Consider the following 12964-nt stretch of genomic DNA (forward strand, 5'->3'; position numbering starts at 1 on the left):
CAGTTTTATGTGGTTGCCAAAATCAAGCAAGACAAAGCACTTCTCAGCTTAAAAAGCTCACATGATCCTGCATAATGAAGATGCAAAAGTCAGCAGAATAAAGGAGCAGTGTTCTGTATATGCTCAAAAGCTTCTGTAGAAATGGTTATTCAATACAGTTTTTGTAAAATCTGGGCTTTTCTTACAAACTCTGTGTTGTGATAAAGACACTCCGCTCCTTTTACCTGAAGACTCTATGTATGATCATTTTAGAAATGACAGCATAATTTTTGTAAGACCTGCTACATAGAAGGTGAGTGTGACCAACAATCTATTCCTTGTTTCCTCCAGGACAACCATCACTGCAGCACAGATGTCCATTTTTATGGTGGGTAGGCCATATATAACTCTCTCCTTGGCCTATTTAGATATGCACCATTAGGACTCTCTGACCTGAGGAAGAGTAAGATTGTAATGTTTGGCTTTAAATCAAGGTGACATTTAAAAAATAAAACCAGACGCTCAATGCAGCATGGTGGTGGTAATGGGGCTGTTTTAGGGGCAGGGTCAGTGTGTGTGTGTGTGTGTGTGTTTGTGTGTGTGTGGTCAAGGCTGCTGAAGAAAAGGTGATATGGACAAAGTGCAGAGATGCCTTTTAATAACAAAAAAAACCTGACAACAGACAATGCTGGGAGTTAAGCTACTGACAGAATAATGACCAACACTCCAATAATCCTGGGACAACTGTAAACGGGTCCTACTGACCCACCAAGAACTGTGATGCTTTAAAGAACACCTGCATTGTGGAAAATCCCTAAAATAATGTGTGTAAACTTTGGGGCTTCATTCCCAAGCAGACAAAATTATTTTAGGTATTTGTTGCATCATAAGTTTCTTTGTGTTTCTTTGTCGGTGAGTTAAAACATTTTTTTACAAAGTCTTCCTTATTACAGCACTGTGATATATTGGGGAAGTTGACAATGATTGTAATGATTTTGGTCTGGAAGTGCTGGTGGTTCTATCACAAACTAGGAACACATGTTAAAACAGCATTTAACGAAATAACATCTGACATACTTTCTAGTGAACGTATAAATGTTTTGGAAATCAGGATATGAACTCAAAGGTCATTCTGCCTACACTACAGACTGCAAACTAGATCCACACAAATGTTTAGTGTCCAAATTTTCAAGTATTCATTCATTCATTTTCTAAACCGCTTAATCCAATTCAGGGTCGCGGGGAAGCTGGAGCCTATCCCAGCTGGCTTTTGGGCGACAGGCAGGGTACACCCTGGACAGCTCGCCAGTCCATCGCAGCAAATTTTCAAGTAACAAAAGTAAAAGTAAAAATCTAGGATATTAGGTCAAACTTGATGATTCTGCTCCCAAACTACTCTCTCTCACTCCCAATGCTTACTGGATCAGGTTTAGTTTACCAGTTAATTTATTTGTCAAAGCTTCAGTTTTGCTAACATGATTCATTTTTATTACTATAATAGCTTCATGTCATGCCACCCGTTGAGAAATAGTTAAACAGGTTTTGATGTACTGAAGTAAAGATGGGGTGTTGGTTGCTTTTTTGACTGTACAGAGGAGCAACCTCTTATATCTGCAGCTGCTCCTTACCAGAAAAATAAAGAAGAAGTGAAGCTGTGGTCTGCTGACCAGCCTTGACGTCAAGGTCAGCCACAGAGGAAGTTGTGCCCAGTGCAGCAGTGTTTATCTGTGGCTTTCTGTTTGTGTGCACAAGAACTCTATATTGTTTAAGTGAATCTGAGTACACACATCAGAGTATCCAGAAAATAACACTCATTGGCATGTTTCTGGGCTTTTGTGCATTTTTGATCTTTTCTTGTTTTTGCACTGGTTTTGCATTTTGTTTTCCTGCTTTCTGGGAAAATTCAGCTATTGATGAATCGTTGCTGATTATTGTCACAGCTGTTTGCTGGTTCTGTTATTCATGCTTTGAATATGTTGATGACAGCTGGCTCTGGAGAGTACAGTTTTGATTTTACGAGATTTCTCAAAGGTCTTTGAGACTGTTAACTACAGTATTATAAATAGGCTTTAGGACATGTTTGGAATTACTGGTGCTGTTTAAAATGTGTTTTTATTTTTTGTATTTTTTTTTGTCATATTTAAATGACAGGTTTTATTAATCTAGTAATTTCTGAAGCAGTAGTTTCGTCTTGTGGGGCACATCAGGGCTCTGCTTTGGGTCAATTTCTCTTTTTATTATACATATTTGAGTTTGGCTAAATCATTACAAGTTACAGTATTATGTCTTTCTGTCTTTATGTTGACCAAATCATTTTATAATGTTCTTAAACCCCTGAGTTTAAAAAAAAAATCCTGAATCTGTGATTCCCTGACAAAAAAATTATTTTAGATCTGTTCTTCAGCTCAACACCAACAAAACAGGAACTTTGATTATTGCTCCTGTTCACAGCATTTCAGAAATAAGGCAGCATATTAGTTTCTTAGATTTTTCTATACTTTCAACTCAGTACAGAAGGTAGTACATTCCAGTTTTAGCTTCCCTTCAATGGTTTTCAGTCAATTTTCAAGTTCATCTAAAAGTATTAGTTTGAACTTTAGGTTCCCTGCAAGGTCCAGCTCCACTCTGAACAGATGAAACCTTATTGTCTGTCTCATGATTTTAGATCATCAGATCAGAGGTCGCTGATGACCCCACATACTCTGTTAAAACTTGTAAGGGTTGGGATTTTCAGACAGTAGCAGTAAGGTTGTCTTCAGATGCAGACATTTTTATTAAGATTAGCTTTTACCTTTTGTTTTTTATTGTTATTAAGAGTTTTATTTTATTTTGTCTCATAGTGAAGCATTTTGTAATTTTCATGTTTAAAAAGTGCCATATAAATACAATTGACACATTAGTCAATTATATTATATTAGTTATTAGTTGACTCATTGTTATGTATGGACACAGTTTGGGCCTATTTTATCCATGTACAAAGAGCTAAAAATGCATCATGCAACTTATATCTTAAGTTGTATATATAATAATATTGCACCAAACAGCCCCTGGATGAGACAACAGCAATTTCATCTGTAACTTAAAAAGCTTCACAGATCAGAGAAGATGCAGTTGTTTATCATATCAAGGTGTTATCAATTGGTTTTAAAATAATTAATTGAAGAAAAAATGGAAACTTGTATTGTTTAAAGATTCACAAAGCCATTACATAAGTTGTCTTCACATGCCACAGATAAAATAGCAATGCATGAAAATTACATCCCAAGTGTAGGAGTAACACAGTCCTTCATTGTGTAAATATTATGTAAAGTGATCGGCCTACAGCTCATAGGGACCGCTAATGAGTTACATGCAGGGAGAGAAATAATTACAGAAATAATTTGAGGTCTGATAATTGAAAGAAATCCTAGATCAATCACTGTACCAGCAGATGATGATCTGTTAGGATATTTAAAGAGTGCACAAAAGTTGCTGTTGGTAGCAGTTGCTATAGCAACATAATAGAAACCAACCAGATATTCAAACTGGAGTGACATTTTCCTTTTGCATCATTAATTATTCAATGTGAAGTGTCTGAATGGATTTAATTAGTCATATCTGAACAGCTGGAAAACAATCAGAGGTCTGTAGGAAATGTTTTTCTTCCAATCCTGGATGTAGTTTTTAGTTTAGAAAGTCATTAATAATGTTTTAGAGAACAAATAAATTTCCATATATGTATTGATAAATTAACATTATCAGAAATTGCATGTTTGCAGCAACAACTAGAAAACCCAAAACATAATAATAGTGCAGTGTATGAACATATCACACAAGCTCTTGTATTTGAAGGAAAATGTTTAGAAGTGGATATTTAAACATGTTGCGTCCAACTACAAAGGCATTTAGTTGGCAAAAGGAAGAAGATGTGCCATTTCAATTACAATGAAGGTCACAATTCTGTAATATGTGAGTGAAGTGTGTTATGAACAGCTACTGAAGAGCCACAGGTGTGATTGTGTGTCCTTGGTATCTCATATTACATAGAAAAGTCCATTCAATCTTCAAGAAAACAGCATAACATGCCTACATGAGAACTGAATTCACTAGTATAAGTTACTAAATTAAGGACTCAACTCTCCTTTGAAAGGAAACTGATCATCTCTTTTGCTGTCGGCATGGGAGGTGTGCTCATGGCTTTGGCACAAAAAATGTCCTGTAAAACTAAAAAGTTACATGTAAATTAATAATTTTTTTGGATATGGAAACAAATACACGAGAGTTCTACACTGGATCTGCACTGGATGCCAAACAAAAATGTTTAAATATCAAACATTTAGCTGTTTTGGAAGACAGTTTGTTATGCAATCCTGTCTCTTCTTTGATGCTATAGTGATTGTTACCAAGGACATCTCTAAAGCCTGCAGATTACTGGAATAAGATAGTTGCATAACTCTGCTTTTTGTGTGTGTATGGTCTCAAGTGTGAATGATGTCTGATGGTAATAATACCTTAACAATTCTTCAAGGAAAAGGACATGAACACAACTAATTCAATTAGATCTGCTTGTGATTACCTGAGACATTAAACAATAAGAGTGTGTGCCAATTTTGTAATTTACAGCTTAGTGAGTCCTTGATTATCCTATATAATAATAATAATCACAATTCTACATGTTTGCAGGGTTTCTGCCCCCCCATCTCTCCACCATGTCTTTTTCTGTACCAACATCTCATCCTGTTATTGTTAACTGTCTCGACCTCTCATATTCAGTTGTCCCTGTGGCCTTTTCCACATATTCACCCCACCCAGTTCTCCCACCTCCAGTTTGCTGTCTATTTCCCAGTCTAACTATGAAGGTTTTAGATAATTTTGTATTTTATAACACACAGAAAATATCATTGTAACTAGGAAAGCACTCAGAGAGTGCAGACCCCTGCCAAGTACCTCATTTCAAAACATACCTTTAGCATTTTTTGTAAAAATGATATTATCACTAGTCAAATATTTATCAAAAGAATATGGCAACCTTGTTACAAAATCTGAAAAATCCACCTTTTAGTTTTTGTGTAAAATTGCTAACAAACAGACAGATGGATAAACGCAGGCAAAAACATAACACCCTGGGTGAGAATTATTAGTTATAGCATTAGTTCATAAATACATACTCGTTTCAAACAGCAATTACTTTTTGGCCTGTTGTTGAAAGAAAGAAAGAAACTTATGTTGCAAACAGGCTAACAGGTTGGGACAGAGAGGATTTTTTTTAAAGCAACACTCAACAAAATAATTCTAAGTTTTTCTTTCGGTCTGTTACCTTAAGCGGTTATATCCCTTTTAGGTTTTCTTGCATATTCTTGTTTGGTTGGTTTTTTTTTTTGGTTTTTTTTTAAATAGTTCTTGACTTCAGCAAAATACCCAAAAGTGAAAGTTAGAAGTAAACGAAAAAGTTACCCTGATGATTAAATAATTGATGGTACAATGAAAGCATTAAGCAGCTGCAGCTCTCCATTGTGAATGAAGAGCTTTAACAAGTGATTTCCTAGAGTCTCTAAAAATCACCTGCGATACCAGAAAGTAAAAATGACAATATACAATTTTTTACTTTATTTGTCTTTTTTCTCACCACTTAGGAGGAAAAAAAGATAACGAACCGCCATAATGAATTGAAAATCTGCATTTTGGTTCCTGGCTAACTCATTCACTGTGCATAACTTCTTACCAATGAAAACAGTTTTAAGAGCAATCACACAGTATTGATAACCACTGGGCATGTGTCAGTTCAGCAGGCTGTGTCATGACAGCACAGTGTGCACTGAAATAGTCTCAGTTTATGTCATGCACACTGGCTTTCAAACAGACATAACAAAAGAAACAGCGGGAAGTGATCAAATATCCCTTTTCTGATTCATTGTATGAGTTATGGATATGGTGAAGCATATGATGAGGGGTAGTGTTCGTACAAATAAAAAACTGAGACTGCTCTGAGACTATGACCGTCCAAAGAGACAATCTTTGTGATGCTGTACTTGTAAGTTCACACACAAATAGAAGGATGCAGGAGAGAGAATTAGAGGAGGAAGTAATAGTTGGTTGCACTCTCAGGATGCTGGATTTCTTACAACTGTGTCGGTGTCTGGGTATTTCTTGTGACGGGGGAGGAAGAGGAGGGTTTTGTGAGGAGATCAAGGTAAGACACTTCTGTGACTCAGCTGTCATGGCCCCTTCCTTTGGCATCTTCAGTATGGATAGATGAAAGGATGAAGAAGGCAAGTCATTGTGTGGTCAGCTGAGTCACTGCATAAGAATGGATTCTGGGAAAAAGGAGCACGTGTTTGGTGTTGGGGGCTGGGCTCATATGTATGCACGTGTACAAGTACTATGCCTTTGGTGTATGACAGAGGTACAATTATTCCATTTCCCGTCACACTAGAGGAATGTGGGATGGGATTGCTGCTCCCTGAATCATGCCCTCTCACCTGCCACCTCCATATGGATAATATTTCAGCCTTCCCTTTCACTCTTGGTCAGGGAATTTCCCAGCTTGTGTAGTTGTACTTGGAGAGGAAGTGACAGAGTGTTTGTTCAGGCTAGATGTTTAGTCAGATGGCTCAAGTTGCAATCAGGTTAAACTAAAACACATCAACCCGTTTTGTCTTAATGGGCAAAATAGCTGCAAGAGGGAGTATAATTGTGTGGCTTCTTCCACAGATTTAAGAATTTCTCTCGTGGCAGAAAGGAGAAAACAAATCAAGGGAATTACACAGCTGAACAGTTTCTACAGTTATACCCAGTTGGAATTGGTGAGACCATGAATGCTTTTTCATGCAGGATGTATAATGTTTGCTTGCATGCAGATGTGTGGGCTGATAGGCAGCAGCCTCTGTAAATCTGAAGTGATCTTTACCCTAAAAGAATATAATGTAAAGCCTGCAATTTTTCAAATGTTCTTTGTAAATACTCTATAAAATCTATGTAAATATGAATGCGGCAACTCTGTCTTCACATTGTTTGTTTCTGTGTTAGCATGAGCAAATGGTGACTCACAGTTACAATTATGAGCAGAGCCGTGAATGAGATGGGCTCTCGCTGACTGTAAAGAGTAGAGAGATAGGCGAGAGGACTGAGCTCTGAGCAGCATCTCTGTCTCATAACTCTTCTGCTGCTCGCCGTGCTCACACACACACAGACTCATGAAGAGAGAAAACAACCTTGAGGTCTACAGCAGATACAGTTTTAATGTAATATCAGATACTTCTATGCAGTATGAAACAGGACTGACTCTCAGCCAGAGAAGCAAATCTGATGGTGTGGCAGGTGGAGGACCTTTTGCAACAGGTTAGTGTTTGTATTTATCCTTGTGATAATTTAACTGCTTTTTTCACTGTTAATTGTCTCAACATGTCACATCTTCGCATAACAGCATTTTTACTTTCTCTATTTTTAACAACAGTCAGTAACCTGTCGACACACTTAGCAGCTGATATCTCCGACCATTGGCTTTCACCTTTTAAGATTCACAAGCTTAAAAATGTAGGTGGATTACCTGATTGTGATTTTCTTAAAATATATTGAGGATAAATTTCCACCATCTGATCAACTGTCCATAGTTTTACCTTGTTCTATTTGATTCAATAAGGTCTGACTTTTTAAACTCTACAAATATTTTGTTCATGCATTAACAGCTCTAATAGGAACAACAACAAAACAAATCCCCATTAAGTATTTGAGATTATTAATCAATTATCCTTATAAGACAAGATGCAGCAAAATAAGGAGGATTTTTCTCTCAGCTACCACCAAATGCCTCTAAATGCTACACATTGTTCTGAGTCTGTACTGTTACAGAGAAACGCTATTATTGTCCATCGTTTGGTCTATTTTTGGTTATCGAGCTATTTTTGTTCATCTATTACGTACACAATTTTTATATATATATATATATATATATATATATATATATATATATATATATATATATATATATATATACACACATTTCCCCTGATCTCAAGCGAGACGATAAAGGTCCAAATTAATTCATAGCAGGCATGTCTGAAGAATCACTGAGACTCATCCTTCAGCATAATACACAATAAAATTTAATTCCATTTTCCCACAAAAATAATGCCATCACGGTTTCTCTTTTATTTCATGACTCATCTGTCACAAAGTTTATTGTTTTAAATCCAGGAAGCTAAACTGCTGTTTTGGCACATCCTGTTTAAGTGTTGAGATTATAAACTGTTATGGACAGAGAGATAGATTTACTGGTAATCAGTTTTGTATTTTCTTATATAGCCAGGGATGAGTTTTCACCATCTGGTGGGCATTTTGGAGTCTTAATAAGCATCTGATCCACATATTCATATTACACCAGCCTGTCACTGCTTTAAAGTATCAGTCAGTCCATCCATCTTCTATCCTTTTTCAGGGAGTGCTCTCCCAGGCATCAGCAATCAGGACCAGACACAGTTAGATGTTTAGAAAAATACATGTATTTCCTTCCTGTGAGTTAGATGAGATGAGAAGCTACCTGCTGGTTATCTAAAGCCGGACAAAATACTGATAACTGTCTAAAGAGGTATCAGGTGAAATCCATCTGCAAAGCTCTGAAATTACAACTTTTAAACATTAGGTTTTCTTTCTTTTCAAAAAAAGGCTGAAGGTATTGATTTGCGAGCCAGATCTTGATAATGGCATGTATCTGCATGTCCCTTGTACAAATTTGTGTTAGTGAAAGAAAATCTGTAGACAGCTCCTCTTTGGCTGGGTCAGTGAACCATCTGTGTTCACATCTCTTCCTCTCCGTCAATCTCACATGTTTCCACATTAATCATTTCTCTGCTTTTCTCATGTGTAAATTCACTTAAGCTTGCTGGAGAGTTTCAGAGCCCATGAGGACAAGAAGCTGTCAGAGGAAGCTCACCACCTTCAGGAAGAGCTTCATTTCCTCCTGGATGAGCCTCCGCTGCCCCCTGTCCTCACACTCCTGTGATGATCCACTGACTTTTCTCCTGCTTTGGTGGCACCAGCATAAAATATTGGGGAGACGAGAGACAGTTTGATGACCACCATTGCCTAAGATGCCACATGGGACCACAAATGTAATTTAGCTGTGTCATCCTGTTATTTGGTGAGTCAGCATTTAATATTAACCCCAAGGAGAGAAACATTTGTTTTGCTTTCTTAACTTTTTTCGCAATAGGGTATTTTTTCATTCTGGAAAAACAAGAATTATGTTTGTGTGTACACTTGTTGACACATTTAATCAGTATGAGGTGGTCAAAGACCACAGCAGGAAGAAAGAAGAGGAGGTATGATGAACTGCTTGTCACATGATAAACCTTCACCCCTTTCAGCTTCTGTTTAAATGAAGCCATCTGTGAGCAAACATGACTCACAGCTCCTGCAGTGGAAGCACTATTAGTAATCTTGTTTTACCTGAATGTTCTTCTTGTTTTTATTTATTGTCTTTCCTGTGACACATATGTACTCAATTAACAACTTTATATAATTATGTATCATTTTTCTGTCATATATCTATTTAATCAAATCTTTTCAGAAGCCATTGATGTCTAATGCCTATTGTGTCCAGAATTTAACAACAACTCTGAATGGAGTATTTGTTCCTGTCCTGCAGCGCCAAAAGGGGGGCAGTTGCCAAGTGTCCACCCTGCATCTGATTCAGTTTGTTCTTTTCTTTATCAGATCTGTCATTTTTAAAAAGGTTCAACTTCTTTCCTTCTTAATTCTCTGCCTTTAGGAAAGTCAGTGCTTCTTTACATCAAGCAACAAACATGATTAGCTTAGCTCCACAAAAGGACTAAAAGTGTATCCTCAAACCATAAAATTCCATTTTCTCAGACTAGTTCAAAAAATACTATATCTGCTGTGTATAATCTATATAAACACTCAGTTCTTACTTTGATTTAGAAACATTGGCTGTTGTTGTTAATCCAGTAGCAAACTTGGCACGGACTGGAAATAGATAAACATGGAAGCCTATTCCCAGTGACTTTTGTTTAACACACGCACATGCTTCAGTGGCTTATGTTCCCAATTTATACATTAAAAAAATGGAGAGCAGATTAAAGTCAAAACTAAACTAGAGTAAACCACAAAAGGACAAAGATGATTTGCAAAAGAACCTTACTAGCATATATACTGACGAAGGTGTGAACAGTGCAAGTGAACTGCAAACAATAAATGAACCACAGTGTGAAGTAAGCTGGTAAAACCAAGCCAAATGCACAAGGAAAGATTATCAACTTCATTAAACAGGAAGTAAACAGCAAATAAAACAAAGATAAAGAAATAAAACAGCAAGAAAGTATAGACTGGGCATGTTATTATCCATTCATCTCTTGTACCTGCTTTATCCTGTTCTGAGACACAAAGAAAGGCTGAAACCTATTCCAGCTGTCAAAGGGTGATAGGCAGAGTGCACTGTGCACAACACATCTGGACTGAAGGAAAATCTGGAGCACCTAGAAAAGACCAACAAGGCTACAGGTAAAACATACAGAACCACTGGTTGAGGTTTGAGCATTTAAGGTGGTAGTGCTAATCACAACATTGTGATGTCTACACTTAAACAGAATACCGCTGTGGTAAAGTAAGCCACTTAGACACAATGCCACTCCTTACCCTCAAGCCAAGAATCAAAGGATCACTGTCACAGAGGAATGCTTTCACTATGTCCTGTCCAAATGTTCAAAAATAATGAAGATCCCATTTTTGTTAATCCACTCTAATATGGTTAAAAATATTGAAATGTTTGACTTATGGCACTTTTACCCTCAAAAGACAGTAGTTTGACTGCACTCTTCTTTTCTCTACTGATTAAACAATAATAATGAGGGAAGACTAGATGAGGACAAAGCCCAGAGTCTGTCTTGCACATTTAACTTTAGTAATCCCATTTTGTTTAATGTAACTTAATCTTTGCTTAATTTGGCCAGCAAACAAAAAAGGAGTAATAATCACTTTGTATATAGACATCCCTCTAGGTGTCTGTGGGAGGGAAACGAGGCGTCTCAGTTAGTGAAGCATCTAGGGTGAGGTTACTGGGTTTTCCTTGTGTCACATTTTATGCTGTACCAGATCGTAGGTTGTAGTTAATGAAAAAAAAAAAAAAGGCAAAATAGACCATAGACATGGGCAATAGCAGACAAAAAAAGTTTAATCAGGTCTTCATGTTTAGTAAGTATGTTGAGATATAAACATCTGTACAAGTGTTTGATGTCATCCAGATTAAAAATAACCAAATGTTTACTTTTTGGACACATCCTGAAGTTTAAATTTCATCTGATGTTCATGTTTATTGTTGCTGTAGCAGAAGGGTGCTGTGCAACCAGGTGAAGTAGCAGGAAATACCCAAGAATTCATTTCTGGTGATGCAGTCTTCACAAATATTTCCCTTTGAGCTTCACTCTTCTTTTACCACTAGGGGGTGGTTCAACAGCAGCTTGCTATATAAGTACCTCCTCTGCACTGTGGAATAACAGCTATAGGGACAAAGTCAAAACATCCTCCCATATCTCACTAAAGAGCTGCCATGCAACATATCATCCCATATATTACTCTGTCAGTGGCTGCTTTTGCTCCATTGAGTTTGTATCATGCTGCAGGTTTTAAGCTTGTAGGTATAAAGAACTGCACTCAGAAACTGATTCCATTTGGTGACGTAGATGTTTGTACCCAGTCTCTAGCACCACATGAAATCAGTGTTCTGGGAGGTGGACTACCAGCATGTACAGACTCTGTACATGAATAAACTGATATCTCAAAGGAGGCTGCATTTGTAGGAATTACCTGCTTTTTTACTAACTGTTCACAGTTGGCTGTTGTTGCCTTTTCCCTCTTTTTGTCTCAACTCAGACATTTCTGATTAACCCTGTATGACCCAACCCATGACAAAATGGTAAGCAAAGTCTGTATATATATATATATATATATATATATATATATATATATATATATATATATATATATATATATATATATGGTCTTTATTTGTTGCTTTAATAAAATTGATATGAAATAGGGATCGCTACCATTTATTTCTCTGATATATATAAAAATTATTATAGTTTAATCTCCTGGTATCTATTAGGGGGCAGAGGACAAGTATCAAACTGTGTTCAATAGGATTTTGAGAAAGCTTTTCATCATAAAGTGACGCCAAATGTCTTAGAAACTGGCTGTATCAAATATGTCACTCTGGGCTCTATTAAGTTTGCTTAATTTTAGTAACATTTGTTTTGCATCTTAAATCAAAATTGTAGAATTCTCTTGCAACAAAATGTTTTTAAGTTGTTTTAACTTTTTTTTGTTTGAATGTCTTTTCAGATTTATAGGGTTTGCTTTCCTCTGTACTCTTCTAAAAGATACAAAGCTGCTGTACATGTTTTGTTTATATTGCTGAAATTAGCCTCTGCTTGTGATGATAATGGGTGTAATATTATGTCCAGGTTCTTTTGTGGTCTCAATAACTTTTTACAGAGCTTGTTACAACCATGATTTAACTTCTAATCACAACAAAGTTTTAAATAAAATGATTTTCCTGAATGATTACATGTCTTATCTGTTTCAGTCATCTTTTATTTTCTTTTTTTTTTTTTAATTTTTTTTTGCAGGTTTCTTGGCTCAGTCAGCTCAGATAACAATAGGTTGGGAATTTATGTGTAAGAGATGGAGAAAATTTTGCTTTTGCTTCCGAAAGTCAAATATTTTGTTCGCACAATAAACACTGAAGTGCCATATTTCAGATGCAAAGGAGAGACAAAAAGTGACAAAAAGGATTACAAAACCAAACAAAGGACAGAGAAATTTATTTTAAAATGATATTCATTTAGTTTTTTTAAGTTTGTTGGTTAACATGAGCATGTTAGTTTGCCATTTGTGAGACAGTATTAAAACTAGGGGTTTTTTTTATGAGCTGATAAACAATAGCAAGCCGTCAGATCCTTTTATTATTATTATTATTATTATTATTATTATT

This window comes from Telmatherina bonti (genome assembly GCF_933228915.1).
Source record: "Telmatherina bonti genome assembly, chromosome: 2".
Taxonomy (NCBI): domain Eukaryota; kingdom Metazoa; phylum Chordata; class Actinopteri; order Atheriniformes; family Telmatherinidae; genus Telmatherina; species Telmatherina bonti.